Source organism: Galeopterus variegatus, unplaced genomic scaffold (genome assembly GCF_000696425.1).
Source record: "Galeopterus variegatus unplaced genomic scaffold, G_variegatus-3.0.2 Scaffold1401, whole genome shotgun sequence".
NCBI classification, from domain to species: domain Eukaryota; kingdom Metazoa; phylum Chordata; class Mammalia; order Dermoptera; family Cynocephalidae; genus Galeopterus; species Galeopterus variegatus.
Window position 1 is genome coordinate 18,376 of NW_007727512.1, and position 7,763 is coordinate 26,138.

Here is a 7,763-nt window from a genome sequence, read left to right on the forward strand (position 1 = left end):
TTCTTAGGTGTCTTTATGTGTATTAGAAGGCTTCTCTGCCTTGGGCCGGCCCGGTGGCGCACTGCTACAGTGCGCCGCTTGGGAGTATGGTGGTGCTCCCGCCGAGGGTTCGGATCCCACATACAGACCGGTTCCCACTCACTGGCTGAGCGAGGTGCGGGCCCAACACCGAGGGTTGCGATCCCGTTGCCAATCCCGGTCTGGTACGGGCGCGACACTGAGGGTTGCGATCCGTTGCCGGACACGAAAAAAGACAAAAAAAAGGCTTCTTTGCCTTAAATGTCATAATATACTGATGTTAGAACAATACATTTTACTCCCATCCGCCAGATTATCATAACAAATATGCAAATCTACAATTTCTAAAGTGTGAATGTGGCACTTTTGAGCAAAACAACCAGTACAACAGTGGAGATGCTGATGGTCTTTTGAAAAACAATCCTGGGCTGGCCCGGTGGCGCACTGCTATAGTGCGCCGCTTGGGAGTGTGGCAGCGCTCCCGCCGAGGGTTCGGATCCCACATACAGACCGGTTCCCGCTCACTGGCTGAGCGAGGTGCGGGTGCAGCACCGAGGGTTGCGATCCCGTTGCCGGTCCCGGTCCAGTACGGGCGCGACACTGAGGGTTGTGATCCATTGCCGGACACGAAAAAAAAAAAATACAAAAAGGAAAAACAATCCTTATGGTCATTTGGAGTATCAGTAGGAAAGGAGACAAATTCAGAAGAGAGGTGAGACTTCAACAAAGGCAGACGCAAAGAGAGGAAGAAGAGCCAGGAGAAATCTGGAAGATAAACTCAATTACTGATAATATTTGAGGAATGACAAAGGAGTAAAGGGAAACACCCACCAAAGATTTCTAATCTAGAAGATGCCCATCGGGCCGGCCCAGTGGCGCACTGCTACAGTGCGCCGCTTGGGAGCGTGGTGGCGCTCCCGCCGAGGGTTCGGATCCCACATACAGACCAGTTCCCGCTCACTGGCTGAGCGGGGTGCGGACGCAGTGCCGAGGGTTGCGATCCCGTTGCCGGTCCCGGTCTGGTACGGGCACGACACTGAGGGTTGCGATCCGTTGCCGGACACGAAAAAAGACAAAAAGGAAAAAAAAAAGATGCCCATTAACCAATACAGAAGGAGACATAATTTGGGAATAGAGGGGAAGATGGGGAGGGACCAATTTCACATTGAATGAAACACAATTAGTTTAAGTTACTTGTGGAAGATTCAGGGGTCAAACTGAGTATTAAAGAATACGAGTATGAGGGCCGGCCCGTGGCTCACTCGGGAGAGTGTGGTGCTGATAACACCAAGGCCACGGGTTCAGATCCCTATATAGGGATGGTTGGTTCGCTCACTTGGGAGAGTGTGGTGCTGATAACACCAAGGCCACGGGTTCAGATCCCTATATAGGGATGGTTGGTTCGCTCACTTGGGAGAGTGTGGTGCTGACAACACCAAGCCAAGGGTAAAGATCCCCTTACCAGTCATCTTAAAAAAAAAAAAAAGAATACGAATATGAAGTTCAGGAGAGAAGAATGGACCAAGTATATATATCTGAGAGGCATTAATATGTCATAGAAGCTTAGGCAACAAGAATGGATGTGATTACCCAGGGAGGTGGAAAAGGGAATTATGGGCAGGGACAGGACTAGATCTTTGGGATGCCTCCCTAGACTCTAGAACTTCATCAGTACTCAAGCCTCTAACACCCCATCTCTCCAGGCAGTGTTGCCTATAGGCAAGGCAGCACTTAAGCCCTCTGCACAGCTTTGTGTCCATAAATAAAAGAAAAAGAAACCAGATTTTAAAAATCAGTTTCATTACCATCTGCAAAGACAAGACAATGCAAGGTACAGTGAGCAAATGAGAGCTGAGGAAGTACACATTCATAGGAATTGGATTAGTGTGAGCAGGTGTGCCAAGGAGGTACAAAGTCCTATATTAGTCAGGAAAGGCTTCCAGAAACAACCCCATTAGAGAAGGCCAGGAGCCAGGGGGACTGATAAGGAAGAAAAGGAGTAGGAGGGGGCATTCCATTTTTTAAAATTTTTTATTGAAACATATTGATTGTACATATTTATGGGGTACAGTTATATTTTAATACATGTATACAATATGTGATTATCTAATTGGGTAATTAGCATATTCCTCATTGCAAAACTTAATCATTTCTTTGTGATGTGACTATTTGATCCCCTCTCTTCTAGTCATTTGATAGCATGCAGTAAATCATTATTAATTATAGATTCCTGGGTTAACTGTACACCAATAGAACTTATGTTTTCTGTCTAGCTGTAATTTGTATCCATTAACCAGCCTTTTACTTCCACCCCTCCCCTTTCCTGCCTCTAGAAACCAGTTTTTCTCTCTCCTTTCAACAGCTCAACTTATTTTTTTATTTCCGGGGGGTTGTTACTTAGTTCCCACATATGAGTGAGAACATGCGGTACTTCTCTTTGTGCCTGGCTTATTACGTTTAACATAATTTTCTCCAAGTTCATCCATGCTGCTGTGAATAGCAGATTTTCGTTCTTTTTTATAGCTGAGTAGTATTCCACTGTGCTTATATATAGCACATTTTCCTTATCCCAGTCATCCGTCAATGGACATTTAGGCTGGTCCATATTTATTGTAAATAGCACTGCAATAAACATGGGAGTGCAGGTATCCCTTCAACATGATTTACATTCCTTTGGGTATATACCCACTACTGGGACTGCTAGATCATATGGTGTTTTTTTTTTTTTTTTTGTCTTTTGTCTTTTTCCGTGTCCGGCAACGGATCGCAACCCTCAGTGTTGCCCCCGTACCGGACCAGGGACCGGCAACGGGATCGCAACCCTCAGTACTGCTTCCGCACCTTGCTCAGCCAGTGAGCAGGAACCGGTCTGTATGCAGGATCCGAACCCTCGGGCGGGAGCGCCGCCGCGCTTCCCAAGCGGCGCACTATCCAGTGCGCCACCGGGCCGGCCCCATATGGTTGTTTTAATTGCAGTTGTTTGAGAAACCTCCATACTTCTTCTATAATGGCTGTACTAATTTACAATCCCACCAATATCTCTTTCTCCACATCCTTACCAGCATCTGTTATTTTTTCTTTTTTTATAATAGCCCATTTTAAAAATCACAAGTGACAGCACAGATTTCAGCAATAGCAAGCCATGGGTCAGGGGTAGAAAGCAGACTTAGCTGGCTGAACCAGAGGAGCTGCCCCGAAGAGCCACAAAAAAAGACAAAGGTATTGAAAGAACACTAGGTTAAAAAGTTTAGATTTAACATAATCAGCAGGAGATAACTGCCAGATTTTGAGCTTCACAGTAAGATGAAACAAGAAAAGTCAAAGAATACTTTGCCAACAGCTGGCAGAGTAGGGTGGAGAAATCTGGATTCAGGGATTAGTCAGAAGGCTGTTAAAATAATATGGGTCAGAGTGGTCCAAAAAGCAGTTAAGTTCTTTTTTTTTTTTTTTTTTTTTGTCCTTTTCAAGACCAGCCGCACCGCGCTCAGCCAGTGAGCGCACTGGTCATCCCTATATAGGATCCGAACCCGCGGCGGGAGCACTGCTGCACTCCCAGCGCCACACTCTCCGGAGTGCGCCACGGGCTCAGCCCAAGCAGTTGAGTTCTAAAAGGCAAGTCTCTGTGAAGGAGCTGAAGCAAGAGCAAAAACGGTCAGCTGTAAATCTAAAATCCTAGTCCTGGAGCCTCAAATGATCATGGTGCTACAGGAAGTCCTACTTTTAAATGCTATGTGTTTTCCAAGGGCACATATTTACACTTGCTGAAAACTGATGACTGAGCAGGTAACAGACTGAGAAGTGAAGTATGTCTTCATTAAGCATTGGGAAGTTAAGTTATGTGGTGACTGACTAGTCACGCTGACAAAAAAAAAAAAAAAAAAGAGAGCCAGAAGAGAGCAGAGTTTTGTTTTTTTTTTATAAAGATGACCGGTAAGGGGATCTCAACCCTTGGCTTGGTGTTATCAGCACCACGCTCAGCCAGTGAGCGAACCGGCCATCCCTATTTGGGATCCGAACCCGTGGCCTTGGTGTTATCAGCACCGCACTCTACCGAGTGAGCCACGGGCCGGCCTGAGAGCAGAGTTTGAGAGCAGGGACAGGGAGGAATCCAAGGGGCAGCTGAGAACATAGCTGGCTGTTGCAAGATAATAGGAGTTACCCCTCCTGCCCTCCACAAACACACACTCATATACTTTATTCCCCCAAAGTTCTGAAGTTATGTTCCTATTTACTACTCCCTGAAAAACTAACACAGTGACTGCACAATGCTTTTGCAACTAACCTTAAAAAATATTTTGACCCATTTCAGCCTCCAGTTCCAATTTCTAGGAATGAAGCCCTTTAGAATGCGGGGAGCACAGGGTTGGCCATTTAGCTCACTTGGTTAGAGCATGGGGTGGACAACACCAAGGTCAAGAGTTCAGATGCCCTTACCAGCCAGCTGCTTAAAAAAAAAAAAAAATATATATATATATATATATATATATATATGGATCACAGAAGGATGGGTGTTCCCGAATCTTCAATCCACTACCTCCAGTAAAACTCCATAAACTGCAAGCTCTATGACAGCAGAAGTTATGCCCATTTTTGCTTATCAGTATATCCCCAGCACTTAATACAATAGTTGGCATAGAGCAAGCATACAATAAATATTTGCAAGTGAATGATTAGATGATAACCCTCTCCAGGTTCTCATCCTTTCCTTCTCTCTCCTCTCCTTCTCTGGCTCTTACAGTGGAATGCTTTACTCCTCTCTTTGGGTAATCCCATACATCCTCACATCTATGTGGATGAATCCAAATTCTCTACTTTTCAGCTCTGTATGTTTCATTCCAGAGTTGTGGGGATTGGTTAAGAAGAAATTCTGATAATTACTTAAAGAACCCAAATGATCTGATAGGCCACACTAGGCCAGAAATCTGATAAGCTGGAACAGTGTTGCCCAATAGAAATTTCTGCAATGATGGAAATATTCTAAGCCTGCTCTGTCCAATAAGGTAGCTACCATGTGACAATCGAGCATCTGAAATGTAGCCAATGCAACAGAGAAACTAAATATTTTCCTTAATTTAGATTGGTTTAACTTAATTTAAATTTAAAGTTAAATAACTACATGTGGCTGGGGACTACCATAATGCCCAGCACAGCCCTGGAAACTTGCCCAGCCCTAATCAATCTCAAATCTCTCAGACTTGAAGTTAAGACCCTCATCCTCTAACCCCATAGTGGTTACTTTCACCTCCCATTCCTCTTCACAGAACTAGTCCCATTAACCAGGCCCTGTCTCTCCTCCCTTCCCCAAGATACTCATACACACATCTTTGTATGCACCTACATCCTTTAAGTATAATGTACTGAATCATACCTCCCAAATAAGTCACTCTTAATACAGTCTCCTGGTATTGTTTTATACTCTTTCCTTCCTCCTAAAAACCCAAATTCTATTCAACTTTTAAGTCCTTCTCCTCCCTGAGGCCTTCATTGAGTTGTCTTCTCTTCTCTATATCTTGTTATTTGATGTGATCAAAGACTACCTTCACGGGGCCGGCCTGTGGCTCACTCGGGAGAGTGCGGTGCTGATAACACCAAGGCCACGGGTTCGGATCCCATATAGGGATGGCCGGTTAGCCCACTGGCTAAGCGTGGTGCTGACAACACCAAGTCAAGGGTTAAGATCCCCTTACCAGTCATCTTTAAAAAAAAAAAAAAAAAGACTACCTTCACAGTTCTCTGAATGTTTAATGTGGAGGTAATTCTACCCTCCAAATGAGATTATAATCTCCTTGGGAACCAACTGCATCACTCCATACACATTCAGGAAACATGGAGGAAGGGTTTCTGTAGATCGCTGACCTGGGCAAGGCACAGTCTTATACTCCAGGATCCCCTTGTGTTCAGCAAACCTTTATAAAGTGCATACTATGTGTTAGGCTCTGTGCTAAATGTCTTACTCACATTGTCTCATTTTAATATTCACGTTTTCTCATTTATTCACATTTTCACATTTTTTCATAATATTCTCATTTGAATATGTCTCTTTCTACGGAAGAGAAAATTAAAGCTTAGAGAAGTAACATGTTCAAGTCACATAGCCAATGTGTGCCAGAGCTAGGATTTGAATTAATCCCAAAGAATGGGTTCTTAACTACTGCACCATATACCTTTGGCTTCACTCATTTGATCATTCAATCAAAATTAATACATGCCCACTATGTGCCTAGTGTCATTCTAGTGCTGGGAATAAAGAGATAATATATGAGCTCTGCCTTCAAAAGGATCAGAGTCTTGTGAAGGAGAGAGACTCAGAAACAATTATAATAAATGTGGTAAAGGGGCCGGCACGTGGTGGAAAAGAGACTGGAGATGCAGGCAGGGTTCAGATGAGGCAGCCCTGGGTGACCAGCTGAAAAGGTCAAAATTTAGAAGTTCTAATGGATTTTGCAATTCTGTAGACAATAGTTTTTGCTGAATAAGGAAAGAATGGATAAACAGACAGATCTTTAAAGATTAAGTGGGAATTTGAAACATTTGCTCCCAAAGACCATTTGGAAGGGTGGAAGGTAGTGTGGAGAACAGATATGTGGGGAATGGGACTACAGACAGGAAAAACAGTCAGAAGTCTGTCATATCTCAAGTGAAAGATGAGGCCTAAAGTAGGACAATAGCAGGGATGGAGAAGACAGCACAGATGTGAGAAATATTTAGGTGGTATGTTGTAGAAGATATTTACAAGAATAAAAATATATATAATTAAGGGGGTAAAATCATGAGGACTTAGTGATGGATGTGACTTAAGAGTTAAGTTAGGGAAGATGTTGAGTTCAGTTTCAGGCGTCTGAATTTGAAGTATCTGTGCGACTAGCAGGCAGAGCTGTCCAGCAGGATAGTCAGAGGTAAAGGTGAAGCTCAGAAAAGAGGTCTAAGCTAACAACTTTGATTTGGGAGCACATATGTAGGAGATAGTTAAAACCAAGCCAATTAATGTATTCACTCAGGCAGTGTGAGTACACATTCTATGTGTATAGAATGAAAAGAGCAGTGTGACAAAGTCACAAGCAATGAAAACAACCAACATTTTAGGCAAGGAGGAAAAATACTCATAAGAGAGATCCACAGGAGAAATGACTCATAAGAGAGATGCATGTAAAAACAGCTGGAATGTCAGCTCCTTAAGGGAAGGCACTTTTTTTTGTCTTGTTCATCTCTGTATCACTATAAATGTCTGTTGATTAAATCAACTGAATATACTGTACTGGAAAGCAAAAGAGCAGGGAGTAAGAGGTATGACCAAATTTCAAAAATAGCAAAGCCATCCAGTAGTGATTGGAAAATGTCTGTCTGGTGTGATAATCACTAGTGATCTTGGAGTAAAATTCCAAGGAAATGATGGGTCTGAAAGCTAGACAGCAGGAGGGCATGGGAGGTGAGAAAATGAAAACAGAATTCAGAATACTTTTTTGGTTTTGGCAGATGGTCAGTACAGGGATTAAACCCTGGACATTGGTGTTATCAGCACCACATTCTAACCAACTCAGCTAAACGGCCAGCACCAGAATACTTTTAAAACAGCTTCAGGGGCCGACCCTGTGGCGCACTCTGGAGAGAGTGGCGCTCCCACCGCGGGTTCGGATCCTATATAGGGATGGCCGGGGCGCTCACTGGCTGAGTGCGGTGCAGGTGTCACCAAGGGTTGCTATCCCTTTACCGGTCACGAAAAAAGACAAAAAAAAAAAAAAAAAAAA

General features: G+C 43.7%; 1 protein-coding gene across 3 annotated transcripts in view; it reads right to left on the minus strand.

The window, feature by feature from the left end:
• Positions 1–7,763, minus strand: part of APTX (aprataxin) — a 21,436-nt gene that overhangs the window by 11,577 nt on the left and 2,096 nt on the right. The gene's annotated exons all lie outside the window — the stretch shown is intronic.